The following is a 22,515-nucleotide window of genomic DNA, read 5'->3' on the forward strand; positions in this document are numbered from 1 at the left end:
AATCAGTGTACGCTTGCGCGGCTCCAAGGGAAAAGGGACGTTAGAGGTGAACTCCAGGGAATTATCGAGGTCCGGTATGCGGGTGCTGCTCTTAATACTGCTGTTTGGGCTTCTGCTGCTTGTCTCCCAGGGATGTATCTTCTGATTTTACTTCCTACTAATTAATAATGGTATTATTACCCGATTTGCCTCCAGTGCAAAGAAAGGATATTCTATAAAAGTGAGGTTAGAACTTTGCATCATATATCTTAAAATATTCACCAATCCCTTACACTTGTTCAAAATTACAGTTTAAAAGACTTGCTGCAGAACTTTGCCACACCCTGGGAGGCATTTTTATTAACATTTTACTGAAGGGGAAACTTTCTATTACTTCTTCTACTATGTAATACTTATGGAGGACTTACTAAGTGTCAGGGACTGTGCTAAGTGCTTTGTGTACATGTCTCATTTAATACTAAACAACCCTATGAAATATGTACCATGATGATTTCATTTTATGCATGGGAAACCTAGATGCAGAGAGAAGTAACTTGCCCAATGCTTCTGATTCCAGAAGCCCAGCACTCTTAACTAAAGGGCTATACTTCCTAAAGTTGTTTGGAAGAGCTTCATAGAGCGGTGCCTTTTGGGCGTCTTGAAAGATGTTTGAATTTTGACATTTATTTTTTCTTTTTCCGCGGGGAGGAGGGAAATGGGGGGAGTAAAGGGAGCGTTCCAACCCAAGGAAACATCGATAAACATCATCCATTTTCCAGACATTGGGCTAGACTCTAACATATAATATCTCAATTAGCCCTTAAACAATACTGTGGGGGTAGGCATCATCATCATTATTTTATAGATGACAAAGCAGTCTCAGGAAGTTTAAATAATGTATTAAGGTCTCTGGTGACCTTTCGTCTAAGATTTTCTTTTTCAAACACCTCCTTCCTTACATCTGCTAAATGTTACAGAAATCACGTATTTTGAGTTTCCAATCCATGTCTCAAATTATTTCATATTTGGCAATAGCACAGAAATTCATGCCATAATTCAAGGATCATTAAGACAATAAAGTAACACAGCTGCTAAGGGATAAAACAAATACTGTAATCCAGGTATTCTAATATCAGTTTCACTGCTCTTTCTGCTACAAGACGGCTGCATCCCAATTAGTTGATGGGACTGAAGAAACAGATATAGCCAAGCCACACTTTAATGTATAGTGAGTATTATATTAACAGTATAGCAGTGAAAACAAAGCATTTAGGCTGTCTGAGCCAAACCATCATTATTATCAAGGAATTTGTGTTATTAAAATGAAAAAAAATTGTACTCAAAAACTTGATTATTTTGGAACTTTAAAAATAAGTTGCAACACTCTCAGCAAAAAAATCTAGGTTTTTATAACAGAGAGAACTTTATCTACTAACCAGAAATTGTAATTAAAGATGGAATGTTAAAGAATTTTATAATAGACTTCTGTTAGGTCTGTTATCTTGGGCATTGATAATGTGTCATATGTCATTTATCAGAGCAAAATACCTTAGACTTAAGATCAAATCAATATTCTGCACCAGTTCTCTTTCAAAAAGCAAAAAACAAAAAACCTCACAGGCAATATTTAAAAAAATTTCCAAACATCTTATATTATCCATGAAAGTCTACCAAGTCAATCTCTAGAGGGAAGTATTGTGCTGATGACTGCTTAACTGGTCAGTCGGTCAGTCAGTTCAGTCACTCAGTCGTGTCCGACTCTAAGTTTCTTCTTTTCACCACTCAGGATTAGACTACATAGGGATATTTGAAGGGAAAGGATTATAAGGAGTGTACTTGTGATAGGTATAAAATAGGTATTGGAACTATGGTGAAAGTGAAGAAATTAAGGCTGTGGGAGATGGGAGGGAAGGAGAGGAACAGTGACATTCCATAGTCAAAATGCAAAGAAGCCCCTGATGGTCAGATGTCAAAAGAACAAAGCAGTTAAGAGAAGTGCTATGCTTTGAGAAACTCACAAGTATAGTTAAATTTGCGCATCTGTTTTTACTGTATATATGGTGGGCTGAAAAGGCATATATGATTTCAAGCTTAATTTGTTTTGCAGAACTATAGAAGAATTTGGAATTGATCAAGCTGAGAAAAACACATTTTTTTCAGCAAAACACAAGAACATGATTTTCAAATGATACTTTAGCTGCCATCAAGGATAGTAAAGCTAGGAGTGGATGGAGAAGAAAGCACACAACTTCTGTCCAACGTGCTAAGCAGGGCATGGGGGTAATTGTCGCATCTGATGGCAGGGGACCTGAGGCAAGAGATCACAAGTTTAACTATTTGAGGGGGTGGATTTCAACCTTAAAACAGCTGAAACCAATTGCAACTTTTGAAAAACAACTTTCATCCTCCCTCCCTCCTTCTGTTCCTCCCTTCCTCTTTTTCTATTTAGATATTCATTTATTAAAGCATATGACTTGGTGATTTTAGTGAATTCACAGAGTTGTGCAACTATCACCACAAACTACTTTTAGAACATTTCTGTCACATTCAACAGAAATCACAGTCCCACTTTCAGTCATTCCCCACTCTTTACCCCAGCCCCAGGAAATAATTAATCTACTTTTTTTTCTGTATAGATTTCTTTTCTGGGCATTTCAAATAAATTGGACCATACAATATGTGCTCTTTTGTGTCTAGCTTTTTTCACTTCAGTTCAGTTCAGTTGCTCAGTCGTGTCTGACTCTTTGCGACCCCATGAATCGCAGCACGCCAGGCCTCCCTGTCCATCACCAACTCCCGGAGTTCACTCAGACTCACGTCCATCGAGTCAGTGATGCCCTCCAGCCATCTCATCCTCTGTCGTCCCCTTCTCGTCCTGCCCCCAATCCCTCCCAGCATCAGAGTCTTTTCCAGTGAGTCAACTCTTCGCATGAGGTGGCCAAAGTACTGGAGTTTCAGCTTTAGCATCATTCTTTCCAAAGGAATCCCAGGGCTGATCTCCTTCAGAATGGACTGGTTGGATCTCCTTGCACTTAGCATAATGTTTTTGAGGTTTGGTCATGTTGTGTCTTGTATGAATACTTCATTGCTTTTAATTGATGAATAGCATGCCTTTGTAAGGATATATCACATTTGGCTTATCCATTCACCAATTGTTGACATTTGGATTGCTTCCACCTTTGGATATTATGAAAATGCTGTTACGAAAATTCACATACAAGTCCTTGTATGAACATATGTTTTGATTTCTCTAGGGTGAATACCCATGGGTGGAATTGCTAGGACATACGGTAAGACTGTTTTGAATTTAAGAGAACTGACAAACTGTTTTCAAAGTTGCTTACTCAGTTTACATGCTCATCAGCAATGTATGAGGATTCCATTTTTCTCCACATCCTTTCCAACATTTGTTATTGTCTTTTCGGTTATAGCTATTCTTATGGATATGAAGTACTATTGCTTTGTAGTTTTACTTTGCATTTCCTGAATGACTAATAATGTTAAGCATATTTTCACGTGCTTGTTGTTCATTTACAAATGAACTTTCTTATACTTTCTTTGATAAAATGTCTATTCAAATTTTTTGATCCATTTTAAAAAATAAACTTTAAGGTAACTGGAGATTCATATACAATTGTAAAACATAATACAGAGAAGTCCCATTTAATCCTTTACTCAGTACCCTGAATGGTAACAACTTCCGTAACTATAGTACACTATCACAACCATGAAACTAACATTAACACAATCCACCATCTTACTCAGATTTCTAGTCATACATGTACTCATTTGTGTGTGTGTATTTAGTTCTATACACAGATGTAGGTTCATTTAACCACCACCATAGTCGAGATACAGAAGAGTTACATCACCACAAGGATACCAGTTGTTATCCTTTTATAATCACCTTCTCCTTTCTCATAACCATTAAGCTGTTTACCAACTTTAATTATTATAGTTTCAAGAATATTATGTAAATTGTATTATACAGTGAGTGACCTTTGGGCATTGGCCTTTTTCACTCATTATACTTCTGAGAATCATCTAAGTTATTGAGTACATCAATGGTTCATTCCTTTTTATTGCTGTGTACTATTCCACAGTATGACTGTACAGCAGTTTGTTTACTTATTCACCTACTATTGTTTCCCCACATTTTAAATATTATAAGTAAAACTACTATGAACATTTGTGTATAGCTTTTTCCTTCTTAAGACATTGGTTATTTGTTTACATATTATTGGGTTATAAGGTGCCTGTTCTTTATTCTAGATAGAAATTATTTATCAGATATATGGTGTACAAATATTTTCTCCCAGTCTGTGGCTTGCCTTTTCATGTTGTTAATGGTGTCTTTTGAACTAAAAAAGTTTTAAATTTTGATGAAATTCAATTTATCAATTTTTCTTTTATCACTTGTACCTTTGATAATATATCTTAAGAAATTTTTGCCAGTGAATTGTCAAAAAACTTGGTCTTTGTTTACTTCTGAAAGTTTTTCTAAATATCTGTGATGAATTTTGAGTTAATTTTTGTGTATGGCATGTAGCATGGGTCTAAATTCATATTTTTGCATGTCCCAGCATCGTTTCCTGAAGACTGACCTTTTTTCCCCCTGTTGAATTGCCTTGATACCTTTGTTGAAAATCAGTTAACCATAAATGTATGGGTTTATTCCTGGACCCTTAATTCTGTTCAGTTCATCTATGTCTATCTTCATGCCAGTACCACACCATCTTGGATACTATAAATTTTGTTAAAATTGGAAAATGTAAGTCCACCAAATTTGCTCTTTTACAATAATATTTTGCCCCCCGAATATTTTACATTTCCACAAAAATTTTAGGATCATCTTATCAATTTCTTCTAGAAAAAACAAGTGGAATTTTGATAGGAATCACATCGAGTCTGCATATGAATTTGGGAATATTGGCAACTTAATAATGTTAACGCTTCTGCTCTGTTAAGGTGGGATACCTCTTCATTTATTTAGATCCTTAATTTCCTTCAGTGATGTTTTATAGTTTGCAGTGTGCAAAATTTGTAATTTTTTTTGTTAAATTTATTACTAAATGATTTTGTTCTTTTTAATACTATTGTGAATGGAATTGTTCAATTGATTTCCTTTTGGATTGCACATTGTTAGTTTATGGTAATACAGTTTATTTTTGTGTATTGATGTGTAGCCTGTGTATGTGTGTCTATGTGTATGTGAAATCCTTAGGATTTTCTACATATAAATTGTGTAACCTGTAAAAATAAGCATAGTTTTATGTGTTCCTTTTCTTCTCCTTCCCTTCCTTTCTTCTCCTTTCCTTCTCCTTCTCTTCCTCCTCCTCCTTTCTCTTCTCCCTCCCTCTCTCCTTTCCTCCCTTTCCTGTCTGATTACCTGGCCTTAAATTTACAGTAAAAAAATATTGAACTGAATGGTTGAGAGCAGAATTTCTTGACTTGTTCCCAATCTCAAGAGAAAATGACTCAGTCTTTCACTTAAAAAAATTTATTTATTTATTTTAATTGGAGGCTAATTACTTTGCATTATTTTAGTGGTTTTTGCCATACATTGACATGAATCAGCCATGGGTGTACATGTGTTCCCCATCCTGAACCCCCCCTCCTACCTCCCTCCCCATCCCATCCCTCAGGGCCATCTCAGAGCCAAAGCAGTCTTTCACTTTTAAGGATGATGTTAGCTGTAGTTTTTTTTTTTGTTTTTTTTTTTTTTGGTAAATGTCCTTAATTAGGTTGAACAAGTTTCCTTCTATTCCTAGATTGTTGAATTAAAAAAAAAATTAAATCAGGAATGGGTCTTGGGTTTTTATCAAATGCCTGTTCCATGTCAATTGAAATGATCATTAAGTTTTTGTTCATTATTCTCTTATATGTTTTATTACATAATATAATTTCTAGTTTTTGTTTTGTTTTGTTTTAGCTGCCTCTCGTGGCATGTGGGATCTGAGTTCCCTGACTAGGGATTAAATCCGTGCCCTGCAGTGGAAGCATGGAGTCCTGACCACTGGACCGACAGAGAATTCCCTGATTTTCAGTTCTTAAACCCACTTTTCATTCCTGGAGTAATTCCCCTTGGTCTTAGTGTATAGTCACTTTTATATGTGGGTTGATTCAATTTCTTTTTTTTTTTTTTTTTATTTTATTTTTAAACCTCAAACACTGTATTAGTTTTGCCAAACATCAAAACAAATCTGCCACAGGTATACATGTGCTCCCCATCCTGAACCCTCCTCCCTCCTCCCTCCCCACATCATCCCTCTGGGTCGTCCCAGTGCACCAGCCCCAAGCATCCAGTATCGTGCATCGAACCTGGACTGGCAACTCGTTTCATACATGACATTACACATGTTTCAATGCCATTCTCCCAAATTTCCCCACCCTCTCCCTCTCCCACAGAGTCCATAAGACTGTTCTATATATCAGTGTCTCTTTTGCTGTCTTGTACACAGGGTTATTGTTACCATCTTTCTAAATTCCATATATATGCGTTAGTATACTGTATTGGTGTTTTTCTTTCTGGCTTACTTCACTCTGTATAATAGGCTCCAGTTTCATCCACCTCATTAGAACTGATTCAAATGTCTTCTTTTTAATGGCTGAGTAGTACTCCATTGTGTATATGTACCACAGCTTTCTTATCCATTCATCTGCTGATGGGCATCTAGGTTGCTTCCATGCCCTGGCTATTATAAACAGTGCTGCGATGAACATTGGGTACACGTGTCTCTTTCCCTTCTGGTTTCCTCAGTGTGTATGCCCAGCAGTGGGATTGCTGGATCATAAGGCAGGTCTATTTCCAGTTTTTGAAGGAATCTCCACACTGTTCTCCATAGTGGCTGTACTTAAATTTTTGCATCTATCTTCATGAGGGATATTGGGCTCTATTTTTTCCATGTGATATTGGTCTGGATTTGGCATTACGGTAATGACAGGCTTTTATAATCATTTGGGGATTTTGTTTTCCCTTTTCCTTTATTTCCTGGGAGAATATGTGAAGAATTGTTATTTTTCTTCTTTAAATGTTTGAAGGAATTAACCAGGCCTAGGCTTTTTTTTTTTCTTCCTTAAAATGGGTAGTTTTTAGTTACTAATCCAATCTCTTTGTTAAAAATCTATTTAGATTTTCTATTTCTGCTTAAGTCAGTTTCAGTACTTTTTGTCTTTCTAGGAATTTATCTGTTTCTTATAAGTTGTCTGATTTGTTGGCTTAAAATTGTCCATAGCATTCTCTTATAATCCTTTTAGTTTCTGTAAGTTTAGTAGTAATAGCTCATCATTTACTATGTTTTTAAAATTTTTTATCTTATTTTTCTTTCTTTATTAATTTTTTTTTATCTTTTGGCCATGCCACACAGTATGCAGGATTAGTTCCCTCATCAGGGATTGAACTGTACCCCCTGCAGTTGAAGCGTGGAGTTTTAACCACTGGACCACAAGGAAAGTCCTGTCCTCATTCATTATGACTTAGTAGTTTATATATTCTTTCTCATTTTTCATGTTTTCAATTTTGTTTATCTTTTCACAGATGCTTTACTGTCTGAGCCACCAGGGAAGCCCCTTTTCACAGAACCAACTGCTGATTTCATTGATTTTAAACTATTTTTTCTATTATCCATTCCATTGATTTATGCAGTAATTTTTATTATTTCCTTCTTTTTGATTTCTTTATGTTTAATTTGCTCTTTTCTTCTGTTTATTAAGATAGAAATATAGATTATTGATTTGAGACCCTTCATATGCATTATATTTACTCCTATTAATTTCCTTTTAGGGACTGCTTTAACTATCAGAGAAATTTTTCTCTGTGTGTTTTTGTTTGCATCTAGCTCAAAATAGTTTCTGCTTTCCTTGGTGATTTTTCTTTGACCCATCGGTTATTATGAAATGTTTCCATATATTTGAGGATTTCCAAAATTTTGTCTCTTGCTGATTTCTGATTTACTCCCAGTGTTGTTTGAGACCACAAATTGTGTGATAGCAGTCCTTTTAAATATACTGAGACTTGTTTCATGGCCTGTCATATCATTTACTTTTGAGAAAGTTCCATCTACATTCTGCTCTTATTGGTTGGATTGTTCTAAAAACGTTAGTTATGTGTACATTATAGTGCTCTTCATGTCTTCTATGTGTTGTTCAGTCACTAAGTTGTGTCTGACTCTTTGTGACCCTATGGACTGTAGCACCCGAGGCTCCTCTGTCCTCCACTATCTCCCAGAGTTTTCTCAAATTCATGTCCATTGAGTCAGTGATGCTATCTAACCATCTCATCCTTTGCCACCCCCTTCTCCTTTTGCCTTCTAATATCTTCTATACCCTCATTGATTTTTTATCTCATTTTGCTGTTCATTTCTTAGAATGGGTCACTGAAGTCTCCAAATATTATTGGTGAATTTTCCATTTCTCATTCATTTTTGTTAGCTTTTGCTGCATGTAGTATGGGACTCCTTTGTTAGGTGTAACTATTTTTTCATACTGTATTTTAAATTGATCCTTAATAATTATATAATATCCCTTTATATCTCAAGTAAAAATGTTATTTTTTGTATTACTGTAGATACTTCAACTCTCTTATTGTTGCTGTTTCCATAATATTTTTCCATTCTTCTACTTTATTAAAATTTTTATTGATATATCATTGATATAAAACATTGTATAAGTTTAAGATGTGCAACATATTGATTTCATAAATTTATATTGCAAAAATATTGCCATTGTGATGATAGGTAACACTTCTGTCATATCACATAGTTATCATTTCTTCTAGAGGTGATAATTAGAACAATTAAGTAGAATAATTAAGATCTACTCTCTTAGTAAGTTTAATATTTATAATACAGTTTTGCTGTCTGTAATCACTGTAGTGTATATCTCTAGGATTTACTTATTTACTGCTTGCTAAGTATGTACCCTTAAACAACATCTCTCCAATTCTTAGTCTCCAACCTCTGGTAACCACTATTCTACTTTCAATTCTTTTGCGACCCCATGGACTGTAGCATGCCAGGCTCTTCTGTCTTCCACTATCTCCCAGAGTTTAGATATCATGCAGTAGTTTGTTTTTCTCTGTATGACTGATCTCAGCAAAAAGTATTCAAGGTCCATCTGTGTTGTTAAAAATGGCAACAACACCAAATCTTTTTTATCCACTCAACCACTGATGGATACTTAGGCTGTTTCCATATTTTGGCTATTTTGAATAATACTACAAAAACCATGTGAATGCACATATCTCTTAAATAACTTGTTTCCATTTCCTCTGAATATATATCCATGTGGTAGTACTAGTTTTAACTTTTTCTCGAACCTCCATACTGTTCTCCATAGTGGCCGAACCAATTTACAATCCTACCAACAGTGTACAAGGATTCCTTTTTCTCCACATCCTCACCAACACTTATCTCCTGTCTTCTTGGTAACTGCCATTCTTAAAAGTCTGAGGTGATATCGCATTGTGGCTTTGATTTGCCATTTCCTTGATGAATAGTGATGTTGAGTACCTTTTCATGACCTACTGGCCTGTTGGATATACCTGTTGGATTCTTTGGAAGAATCTTTATGTAGTTCCTCTGCCTATTTTTAATTAGATTGAGTTGTGTGAGTTCTTTATAAATTTTGGATATTAACCCTTTATTCAATATATGCTTTGCAAATTTTTTTTATTCTGTATTTTTCATCTTGTTGATTCTTTTTTGTGGTGCAAAGCTTTTAAGTTTAATGTGCTCGCGTCTGTTGATTTTTTGTTGTTGTTGTTTGTCGTTTTGGTGTCAAATCCAAAAAATCATTAACACCAAAGAGATTCTTCCCTATGTTTTCTTTTTTAAATTATTAAGATATTGTTGATTTACAATATTATGTAAATATCCAATGTACAACATAGCGATTCACAATATTTAAAGGTTACACTCCATTTATACTTATGATAAAATATTGGCTATGTTGCCTATACTGTACAATATATCCTTGTAGCTTATATAATACATAGTAGTTTGTACCTCTTAATTCAATACCCTTATCTTGCCCCTCCTCCCTTCTCTTTCCACACTGATAACCATTAGTTGTTCCTTATATCTGAGTGTTTCTTTTTTATTATATTCACTATTTTGTTTTATTTTTAGATTCCACATATAAATGATATCATATAGTATTTGTCTTTCTCTGACTTATTTCACTTAGCATAATACCCTCCAAGTTCATACATGTCATTGCAAATGGCAAAATTTCATTCTTTTTATGGCTGAGCATTTTTCCATTGTGTGTGTGTGTGTGTGTAAAGAAGATGTACTTCTTTATCTATTCATCTGTTGATAGCCATCAATGTTGCTTCCATATCTTTGCTATTGTAAATGCTGCTGTGAACATTGGGGAGCAAGTATCTGTTCAAATTAGTCGTGGTTTTTTTTTGATATATCTACCCAGAAGGGGAATTACTGAGTCATATGGCAGTTCTAATTTTAGGTTTTTGGGAAACCTGCATAACTGTTTTCCACAGTGGCTGCACAAATTTACATTCTCACCTGCAGTGTATGAGGATTCCTCTTTCTCTGCATTCTTACCAACATTTGTTATTAGTGTTCTTTTTGACAAAAACCATTCTGGCAGATGTGAAGTGATACTTCATTGTGGTCTTAATTTGCATTTCTCTAATGATAAATGATGCTGAGCATTTTTCCTGTGCCTATTCACCATCTGTATGCCTTCTTTGGAAAAATGTCCATTCAGGTCTTCTGCCCATTTTTTCCATTGGATTGGGTTTTTTTTTTTTTTTGATAATGAGTTGTATGAATTGTTCGTGTATCTTGGATATTAACCTCTTGTTGGTCACATCATTTACAAATATTTTCTCTCATTCCAGATGTTGTCCTTTGGTTTTATCGATAATTCTCTTTGCTATGCAAAAGGTTTTTACCTGTTTAAAAACTTTTAAAAAGTTTATTAGGTCCCATTTGTTTATTTTTTCTTTTATTTCTTTTGCCTTAGGAAACTTATCCAAAAAATTTGATATGATATATGTCAACATGTGTTCTGCCTATGTTCTCTTCTATGAAAGTTCTATGGTTTCTGTTCTTATATCCAGATCTTTAAACCATTTCAATTTTTTACATGGTGTAAGGGAATATTCTAATCTCATTCTTTTACATATTGCTATCCAACTTTCCCAGCACCACTTGTTGAAGAGACTGTCTATTCTGCATTGTATATTCTTAACCTCCTTTGTTATAGATTAACTGACTATAGGTACAATTTCTGGGCTCTATTCTGTTCCACAGAACTATGTAACTGTTTTTATGCCAGTACCACACTGTTTTGACTACCATAGCTTTGTTCTTTTTTTCTCAAAATTGCAGTCTTTTGTGGTTCCATATGAGTTTTAGAATTATTTGTTCTAGTTCTTTGAAAAATTCATGAGTATTTTAATAGTGATTGCATTATGTCTGTAGATTGCTTTGAGTAGTAAAACCATTTTAACAATATTAATTCAATACAAAAGCAAGGGCTATCTTTCCATTTTTTGTATCATCTGCAATTTCCTTCATCAGTGCTTTATAGTTTTTAGGGTACAGGTCTTTCACCTATTTGGTTTATTCCTAGATATTTTATTCTTTTTGGTGCAATTTTAAATGGGACTGTGTTTTTACTTCCTTTTCTGATATTTCATTATTAGTGTATAGAAATCCAAGAAACTTCTGTATATTAATTCAGCAAAATTTCTGAATTCATTTATCAGGTCTAATAGTTTTGATGTGGAGACTTTACTGTTCTCTATGTAAAGTATCATGTCATCTGTAAATAGTGACAGTTTTACTATTTCCCTTACAGTGGGGATATCTTTTATTTCTTTTGCTTCTCTGATTGCTGTGGCTTGCCTTCTTGATATTCTGTCTGTGATCTATCCATTGATGTTAGTGGGGTTTAAAGTCCTCTACTATTTTTTTTTTTAGGACTTCCCTGGTGGCTCAGACGGTTAAGTGTCTGTCTACAATATGGGAGAGCCAGGTTCAATCCCTGGGTCGGGAAGATCCCCTGGAGAAGGAAATGGCAATCCACTCCAGTACTATTGCCTGGAAAATCCCATGGACAGATGAGCCTGGTAGGCTACAGTCCATGGGGTCTCAAAGAGTCAGACACGACTGAGCGACTTCACTTTCACTTTCACTATTATTTTAGTTATGGCTTCCCAGGTGGCACAAGTGGTAAAGAACCTACCTGCCAGTGCAGGAGGTGTAAGCAACACAGGTTCGATCCCTGGGTCAGGAAGACCCCCGGAGGAGGGCATGGCAACCCACTCCAGTATTCTTTTCTGGAGAATTCCAAGGACAGAGGAGCCTGGCAGGCTAGAGTCCATAAGGTCGAAAAGAGTCGGACACAACTGAAGTGACTTGGCATGTAGCACTTGATTTAAACTAAAAAACTTGATTTGATAGTCATTTAAGTTCAAACACACTCTAAAAGATCCATGTTTTTACTCCCCTGCCCTACATTTTTGTTTTGATGTCATATTTTATATCTTTCTGCTTATTCTTTTACTGTTTATTGTAGTTATAGTTGCTTTAACAATTTTTTTGTCTTTTAATCCATATACTGGCTTATTTAAGAAATTTTCGATTCTTACTATATATTTGCTTTTCCTATTGGGATTTTCTCTTTGCTATAGATTCTCACTTTTTCATTTAGACAAGACCCTACAACATTTCTTCTAGGGTAGATTTAGTATTGATGATTTTTTTTAGTTTTTGCTTGTCTGAGAAGTTCTTTCTCTCTCCTTCTATTCTAAATAATAATGCTGCTGAGTAAAGTATCCTAGGTTGCTGATTTTCCCCTATCAGCACTTTGAATATATCATACCACTCTCTTCTGACTTGCGAAACTTCTGCAGAGAAATCAACTGATAGCATTATGCTGTTGCTGCTGCTAAGTTGCTTCAGTTGTGTCCGACTCTGTGCATCCCCATAGACGGCAGCCCACCAGGCTCCTCTGGCCCTGGGATTCTCCAGGCAAGAATACTGGAGTGGGTTGCCATTTCCTTTTCCGATGTGTGAAAGTGAAAAGTGAAAGTGAAGTCGCTCAGTCGTATCCGACTCTTAGCGACCCCATGGACTGTAGCCTACCAGGCTCCTCCACCCATGGGATTTCCCAGGCAAGAGTACTGGAGTGGATTGCTATATCCTTCTCCAGATAGCATTATAGGGACAATTTTATATGGCTGTTTTTCTCTTGCTGCCTTTAGACATTTCTCTTTATTTTTAACTTTTGCCATTTTGATTATGATATGTCTTGATGTGTGTGGACCTGTTTGTGTTAATCTTGTTTAGGATCCTCTATGCTTCCTGTACCTGGTTATCTGTTTCCTTCTTTAGGTTTAGGATATTTTCTACCATCATTTCCTCAATACAGTGTCAATCCCCTTCTCTCTCTTCTCCTTCTGTAACCCTGTAATGCAGCTGTTGACACATTTAATGTTATCCCTTAGATCTCCATGTTGTTGTTGTTCAGTCACTCAGTCATGTCCGACTCTTTGCAACCCCATGGACTGCAGCACACCAGGCTTCCCTGTCATTCATTATCTCTTGGAGTTTGCTCATACTCATGTCGATTGAGTCAATGATGGCATCCAACCATTCTCATCCTCCTTCACCCACTTCTCCTCCTGCTCTCAATCTTTCCCAGCATCAGGGTCTTTTTCAATGAGTCAGTTCTTCACATCAGAAGGCCAAGTATTGGAGCCTCAGCTTCAGCATAAGTCCTTCCAATGAATTTTCAGGGTTGATTTTCTTTAGGATTGACTGGTTTGATCTCCTTGCTGTCCAAGGGACTCTCAAGAGTCTTCTCCAGCATCACAGTTCAACAGTATCAGTTCTTTGGTGCTCAGCCTTCTTTATGGCCCTACTTTCACATCTCAGATCTCTATGTTACTTTCTTTTTTATTTTCCATTTGTCTTTCTGTCTGTTGTTCTGATTGGATAATTTCCCTTATTCTATCTTCCAAATCACTTATGCATTCTTCTATGTCAGTCTGCTATTCATTTTCTTTAGAGTGTTTTTTAATCTAAAATATGGAGTTATCTATTTTTGATTGAGTCTTCTTTATATTTTCTAGCTCCTTATCAAGTTGATCTCTGTTTAGATTAATTATCTTACCTAATTCAGTTAGCATTTTTATTATCAATGTTTTGAAATCTTTATCTGATAGATTATTTTTATTATTTATTTTTTCAGAAGTTTTATCTTATTCTTTCATTTGAGAGTAGTTTCCCTGTCTTTTCATTTTACTTAACTTTTTCCTTCACTATGAATTTAGATGACAGAATTATGTATTGTAGCCTTGAAGCTGCGTTCTTGGGTGGAGCATCCCTTTGCAGACTCTGTGTACCCATTGTGTTTGGTGAGAGGCCTGGATTTGAGGTGGATGCCAGTAATGTCTTTCCTTAGGGTGTGCTGGCAGCTATCATTTTTGTAGCAGGTGTGGCTGTGAGGTGGGACTTTTCTATTCAGTGGCTGCCACCATCCTGTCAGGGGTAGGGCCTGATTCCAGGTTGCTGGAGTGGAAGCCCTGAGAGTTGGTCTCAGGCTGGCTCTCTTTACTTTAATTGTGTATTTTTCCTTCTTCCCTAATGGGACTTTCATGCCAAAGGAGTGGAGTGCTCAAACAAGTGGAGCTTGTGCACTTACAGAAATTGGATGCTTTTCTTGTGCAGGCATCTGTGGTTAAGTTCAGGTGCAGCCCATAGTCACATCATTTCCCTGGGCATGACTATCCCAGATCTAGTGTTATACCATAACATGGAGTTTGTGGGGCTGGAGCATTTGCTTGGCTTTGCTGGAGTGCACAGCAAGGTAGATGTGAGAATTATGGTATCTGAGCTGCCATCAGAATTCTGGGGTGCTTCTGGGACCCCATTTGAGCAAATGTCCAGCAGCTACTACACCCTGTCCTGGATTATGCCCTGGGTGGCTACTGTGTCCATAGGTCTCAGTCTTTTCCCAGGTTGTGGATGCCCTAGATCCAGTGCCAAGTTGTGGCCTGGGGTGAGCAGTGCTAGGGTGTTTACTCAATTCACGTTGGGCTGCATGGCTAGGTTACAACCAGTGGATCAGACCTCTCTCTGCCCTACCTATGGGCAAGCCAATATCCTCACACTTCTCATGAGCTCAGTGTAAGCTTCTCCATCCCTTCTATCCATTTCAGTGGTTCTCCAAGTAGCTAAGGGTCTTGTCTCATATGTAAGATCCCAGGACTGGGATTCCCAGTCTGTAGCTTCATCTGCTCACTCCGCAGGGAGAGTATCCATCCTTGTGATCTCCCTTTTCCTCTGAGTCCCCTACTTGGGGCACAAGTCCCAAACCAATCACTCTTCTTCTCTTCATAATTGATTATATGTGTATCTTTCTTACCACCTTGCTTGTACAGAAGTCCTTCTTCCAGTTTCCAGTTAGTTTTCCAAGTCTAACTGAAATAGCTATCCCACATGTATATGTATTTTTGCTGTGTTCATGGGGGAATGTGAACTCCATGTCCTTTTATTCTATCATCTTGATCTCTTCCATCTAAAAACCTATTTTGATGTAGAGTTGCAATTTTCTGATTCTTTCTGTATATTTATTCAGTTCAGTTCAGTTCAGTTGCTCAGTCGTGTCCAACTCTTTGCAACACCATGAATTGCAGCACGCCAGGCCTCCCTGTCCATCACCAACTCCCAGAGTTCACTCAAACTCATGTCCATCGAGTCAGTGATGGCATCCAGCCATCTCATCCTCTGTCATCCCCTTTTCCTCCTGCCCCCAATCCCTCCCAGCATCAGAGTCTTTTCCAATGAGTCAACTCTTCACATGAGGTGGCCAAAGTACTGGAGTTTCAGCTTTAGCATCAGTCCTTCCAATGAACACCCAGGACTGATCTCCTTTAGAATGCACTGGTTGGATCTCCTTGCAGTCCAAGGGACTCTCAAGAGTCTTCTCACCACAGTGCTTTTGAACACCACAGTTCAAAAGCATCAATTCTTTGGCGCTCAGCTTTCTTCACAGTCCAACTCTCACATCCATACATGACCACTGGAAAAACCATAGCCTTGACTAGACAAACCTTTGTTGGCAAAGTAATGTCTCTGCTTTTTAATACACTATCTAGGTTGGTCATAACTTTGCTTCCAAGGAGTAAGGGTCTTTTAATTTCATGGCTGCAATCACCATCTGCAGTGATTTTGGAGCCCCCCCCCCAAAAAAAAAAGTAGTCTGACACTGTTTCCACTGTTTCCCTATCTGTTTCCCATGAAGTGATGGGACCAGATGCCATGATCTTAGTTTTCTGAATGTTGAGCTTTAAGCCAACTTTTTCACTCTCCTCTTTCACTTTCATCAGGAGGTTTTTTAGTTCCTCTTCACTTTCTGCCATAAGGGTGGTGTCATCTGCATATCTGAGATTATTGATATTTCTCCTGGCAATCTTGATTCCAGCTTGTGCTTCTTCCAGCCCAGTGTTTCTCATGATGTACTCTGCATATAAGTTAAATAAGCAGGGTGACAATATACAGCCTTGATGTACTCCTTTTCCTATTTGGAACCAGTCTGTTGTTCCATGTCCAGTTCTAACTGTTGCTTCCTGACCTGCATATAGGTTTCTCAAGAGGCAGGTCCGGTGATCTGGTATTCCCATCTCTTTCAGGATTTTCCACAGTTTATTATGATCCACACAGTCAGAGGCTTTGGCATACTCAATAAAGCAGAAATAGATGTTTTTCTGGAACTCTCTTGGTTTTTCCATGATCCAGTGGATGTTGGCAATTTGATCTCTGCTTCCTCTGCCGTTTCTAAAACCAGCTTGAACATCTGGAAGTTCATGACTACAAGTTTTGTGTACTTTTTCCTTTTTGTTTCTGGTAGAAGAACTCCTTTCAACATTTCTTGTAAGGCAGGTCTAGTGTTGATAAACTCAATTTTTGTTCTAGGAATCTCTTTAGTTCTCCTTCATATCTGAATGATGACCTTACTGAATAAAGTATTCTTGGCTGACACTTTTTATCTTTCAGTATTTTGAGAATGTCTTTCTACTCCCTCCTGGCCTGGACAATTTATGCTGAGAAACCTGCTTATTGCACAACAGGGGTTCCTTTGTAGGCTTCCATCTCTTTTTTCCCTCTGGTTGCTTTTACAGTTTTCTTTGTTGTGGATTTTGACAGTTTTATTATAATGTGTCTTGAAGAAAATCTTTATGTGTTTAATCAATTTGGTGTTTTATTAGCTTCTTGAACTTGTATATTCATTTCCTTCCCCAGGTTTGGGAAGTTCTCAACTATTATTTATTTAAATAAACTCTCTGTTCCTTTCTCCCTCTCTTCTTATTCTGGGATACCCATTACCATGATGTTACCTTTCCTAAAAAGGTAGTTCTAATGAGATTTCACTCTTTATGAACTTTCTATTTTGTACTGGGGTGTAGCCAGTTAACAATATTGTGATAGTTTCAGGTGAACAGCAAATGGATTCACTGATACATATACATGTATCCATTCTCCCCCAACCCCCTCTCCCATCCAGGTTACCACATAACACTGAGCAGAGTTTCACGTGCTATACAATAGGTCCTTGCTGGTTATCTGTTTTAAATATAACAGTGTGCATATGACCATTCTCCTCAATTCCCTGTCTCTTTTCCCTGGCAACCAAGATATACTGAGACAGTCAATTCCTAGGCAGGTTGATAAGAAGTCCAGGGGTCCCCAAGGAGAGAGGGGTCTGGAATTCTCAAGGAGGAAGAAAGGACAAACATTTTTTTTTTTCCTCTATATTCCTTAGGATTATATAATAAAAATGTATCCTGCTTGAGGACAGTCTCTGGAAAAAACCTTCTGGCTAATCCTGTTATCTTGAAATGTAAATTATGGGAGTGGGTCTAGTAAGGTCTTTACAACCTCCAGACATTATTTTGATTCACTGTAATAACTAATTAAAAGTATATAACTCCATTGCTAACAGTAGCGAGGGGGTACTCTTTCTGCCCCCTTCTGATGTCTATGTCAGAAGCTTTACCCATCCCTTTTATACTTTAATAAAACTTTATTAAACAAAAGCTCTGAGCAATCAAGCCTCATCTCTGGCCCTGGATTGAATTCTTCTCCTCCGGAGGCCAAGAATCCCGGTGTCTTTCATGGTTCAGCAACAACCTTTCATCTTGGGGGCTCATCTGAGATTCTTCAGGACAAGGTAAGGATGCTTTGAGCTCTGGTTCTTTGTTCTCCTAGTGAACACATTTTTCTGCTGTACTTTACTAACTCTACGGTGTGCTTGTGTGAATGAATGACATGCCATGTGTGAAGCAATTGAGGAGCCCTGCTCTCCGGTTCCATGGTGACCTCATATGGCTTATGGCAGAAACTTGTTGGGGGTTTATACCGACCTGCCAATGCCAAGAGGCACCCAGCGTCTCCTTTGTGAACTGACCAGAAATGGGCAAAGCGTGTGGACCAAACTCCTTTATTGGTATAACTTTCCAGTCTCTTTGACCATTTCATAACTTCTTGGGAATTAGAACTACTAACCTAATCTGTCGATCATAGACTTTGAAGGGATTTGTGATCTATGCTGGTACTATTGTACTCTTACTTAGGTCCCAAACTTGGATTGGTAGTCAGAAAGTGCCTAGCCTTGCTAGGGATTGAAAGTTTGGAAGTTAGGTGGAGCTCGAGCTCCAAGAGCATCTCTGAGGTTAAAGGTTACTCAGATTGGAAGTGCAATGCGTTTCTTCCTTTAGTAACACTAGCTCTTAGTGGACTAGAGGAGGCTTTCCAATGGCTTTGGTCCCAAACTCCTTAGATATTCTTTCTGTGGAATCTGTGGGAATGGACTGAAAGGACTGGCCCTAATAACTCGAGGACAAAAATCACTTTTTCCTCACTGGCCAGCCTTTCACCATCTCTTTTGCTATTGCTTATATTGGAGAAGGAAATGGCAACCCACTCCAGTATTCTTGCCTGGAGAATCCCAGGGACAGGGGAGCCTGGTGGGCTGCCGTCTATGGAGTCGCACAGAGTCGGACACGACTGAAGTGACTTAGCAGCAGCAGCAGCATACTGGTGTGGTGACACTTGGAAGGAACATCTCAGTTTTATGTTCGTACCAGTCTTATTGTGGTCAGGAATATACTCAGGGTTGTGCACAGGCACTCAGGTGACGAATGTTTCCCCCAGCAGTCTTAGCTTGGGAGGAATTCTGGAAGGTTACTCTGATTGCACCCCAGGTGGCATCAGAGGCAAGCAAGGTTTTAATGATGAGAAACTGGACATCAGTCTAGGATGCCATCAGGTCTACCCCTGGTGCATCTCTACCCCATCTTGGGGGTAGAACTGCGAGGGACAAGTATGGTGCCTATGTCAGTAAGGGACAGACTAAGTCCGACCAGGGAAGGAAAGTTTTGGTGTAAAGTCTGTCTACACCCCCATCTAGAGCTGGGAGGAACACCTCCGGTAGAAAGATGGCACTGGTCGCTTTTTTCTCTCTTACAGTTGGGAGCTAACAATTCAAGCCTCACTCCTTTGAACTGTATCCTGAAAAACTGGGATAGATTCGATCCCCAGAGCTTAAAGAAGACATGCCTGGTCTTCCTATGTGATACTGCATGGCCACGGTATCCACTGGAGGATGGCAAATGGTGGCTGGTTGAAGGATCTCAATTATTGCTGTTCTACAATTAGACCGGCTCTGTAGAAAACAAGGGAAATGTGTAGAAGTAGCATATGTATTGCCCTTTTTCACTCTGTGAGGTATGCCAGACTTATGTCTTCAGGGTATAGAGTTGGGTGTGAAACCTTCGGCTCCCTCCTGTCCTCCTACTTTACCCCTATGGGGCTCCAAACTAAGCAAATTGAAAGTCAGGGAACCTCCCTAGGAAGGGTTGCCTTGGTCTCAGTAAAAACCCAAACTGAGATTCAAACAGCCCAAGTAGAGGTCCAAACAACTCCTGTCTCAGTATGACCTCAGACTACTCTGGTTTCAATGGAAACTCAGACAATTGAAGTAAGAGAAGCTCAGACAGTAAAAACTAAGGGTGAAATGCAGGATGAGATGGAGGACAGGAAGCAAAGAGATCAAGAAAAGCAGGTTTCTCCAATCTACCCCTAGGATTGTATGTGCAGAGCAGCCAGAGTGGCTGAGGAACAGCCACACAAGCTGGCCTCTTCATGAAGCACCCACCAGGAGAAGTAATCAGTCTATGAGAGTTAATAAGCCCTTTTCTTATCAAGAAGTACAAAGAATCAAGGAGGATCTGGGAGACTATTTAGAGGACCCAGAAAAATATATTAGAGCTTTTAAAGGTGTTTTATGACTGCTTTATGACCTTACTTTGAAGGATGTGATGTATATCTTGGGACAAACACTGACTCCCGACTCAAAAAGTCGAGTTTGGGGGAAAGCAGTTGCCTATGGAGATGAATGGCTTAGTAATGAATCAGTAGGGAAGAGGGAGGATGAGATAGCTGCCCTCTCCACTGGGATTCAGGTGGTCCCAACTATAGAAACAGATTGAGACTATAACAAGGCTAAAGGAAGATGGGATCAGAGTCATTTTGTCAGATTTATTCTTGAAGGATTCAGGCAAGTGCTTGCTAAGACTTTAAACGGTGCCAAATTGGCAAACATAGAACAGGAGGAGAAGGAAGCTCCTGGTAAATTCCTAGATAGACTGAGAGAAGCCCTTCGCAGGTTCACTGAGATTGATCCCAAAAGTGAGGAGGGAAGAGTGATCTTACAAGATAGATTTCTCACTCAGTCGGCTCCAGATATCTGCTGTAAGCTATTAAAACAGGCATATGGACCAAATCAGTCTTTTGATAATCTGTTGCAACTGCCTCAAACAGTCTATTATGGTAGGGAATAGGAGGAAAAAAAGAAAGGCAGAAAAAGACAAAGGAACAGATGGAAGCCCTTGTAATGGCTGTCAAAACCATTCTTAAACAGCCTGAGAAAAATGCCCAGAGGGACCCAGGTGAAAAAGATGGGCTTGCTATTACTGTGGAAGGGAGGGGCACCTCAAGCAAGATTGCCCTCTGGCATCTAAGCTGCCCACAGCTCCATGTCCGGTCTGCAAGGGACCACACTGGAGGAGAGACTGCCCTCAGAAGTGTAGGTTTCAGGGGTTGGACTCTCAAGACAATCAGGACTGAAGGTGCCCGGGGGTCCCCACACAAGCTCCCATCCTAATTACACCTGAGGAACCCTGGGTATTAATAACTGTGGGGGGCCAATCCGTTGATTTCCTTTTAGATACTGGGGCAACTTACTCTGTGCTAACTGAAGCCCCTGGCCCTCTTTCTTCCCAATCCGCTTCCATAGTGGGACTGTCTGGACAAGCCAAAAAGTATTACTTCAGTTGTTCTTTAAGTTGTAACTGGGACTCTGTGCTATTTTCACATGAGTTCCTGATCGTGCCAGAGTCTCCCTCATCCCTTTTGGGGAGGGATATACTGAGCAAAGTCCATGCCTCTGTTTTCATGAATATGTAAATCCTAGAGTGTGGGCTGATCGAAAATCTGTGGGTCGAGCACAAAATGCTATTCCTGTAGTTGTCAAGCTCAAAGACCCGCACTTAGTTCCACATAAGAAGCAGTATCCACTGAAACCTGAGGTTAAGGACGGGTTAAAACCCATCACTGAGAATTTAAAGAAACAGAGATGGGAGTAAAGTAGCCAAAGGTAATCAGCTGGCTGACTGTCAAGCCAGAAAAGCAGCACTTTGCAAAACCCCTTCACTGCAGACGCCTTTGATCTGGACAGGTCCTGTGGAATAGGAAAAACCACAATATACTGAGGAAGAATTAGAAAGATATGAGAAAAGAGGAGCAAAGATTACTGATAAAGGATGGTTACAGTCTGCAGATGGACTATTAAGAATTCCTGAAAATCCTCAATGGAAAAGTTTTCCTGAAGCCTTCAGTTTCAGTTCAGTTCAGTCGCTCAGTCATGTCCAACTCTTTGCGACCCCATGAATTGCAGCATGCCAGGCCTTCCTGTCTATCACCAACTCCCGGAGTTCACTCAAACTCAAGTCCATTGAGTCAGTGATGCCATCCAGCCATCTCATCCTCTGTCATCCCCTTCTCCTCCTGTCACCAATCCCTCCCAGAATCAGAGTCTTTTTCAATGAGTCAACTCTTTGCATGAGGTGGCCAAAATATTGGAGTTTCAGCTTTAGCATCAGTCCTTCCAAAGAACACCCAGGGCTGATCTCTTTTAGAATGGACTGGTTGGATTTCCTCGCAGTCCAAGGGACTCTCAAGAGTCTTCTCCAACACCACAGTTCAAAAGCATCAATTCTTCAGCGCTCAGCTTTCTTCACAGTCCAACTCTCACATCCATACATGACTACTGGAAAAACTATAGCCTTGACTAGACGGACCTTTGTTGGCAAAGTAATGTCTCTGCTTTTGACTATGCTATCTAGGTTGGTCATAACTTTCCTTCCAAGGAGTAAGCGTCTTTTAATTTCATGGCTGCAATCACCATCTGAAGTGATTTGGAAGCCCCCAAAAATAAAGT

General features: G+C 38.7%; 1 long non-coding RNA gene across 1 annotated transcript; it reads left to right on the forward strand.

Annotated features, from left to right (window-relative positions):
- Window positions 1–3: 3 nt before the first annotated feature.
- Window positions 4–6,730, forward strand: LOC129639374 (uncharacterized). Its single transcript, XR_008708363.1, has 4 exons — window positions 4–74; window positions 3,234–3,269; window positions 4,850–4,947; window positions 5,912–6,730. It is a non-coding gene; the product is annotated as an uncharacterized LOC129639374 (long non-coding RNA).
- Window positions 6,731–22,515: the final 15,785 nt, after the last annotated feature.

Source organism: Bubalus kerabau, chromosome X (genome assembly GCF_029407905.1).
Source record: "Bubalus kerabau isolate K-KA32 ecotype Philippines breed swamp buffalo chromosome X, PCC_UOA_SB_1v2, whole genome shotgun sequence".
NCBI lineage: Eukaryota > Metazoa > Chordata > Mammalia > Artiodactyla > Bovidae > Bubalus > Bubalus kerabau.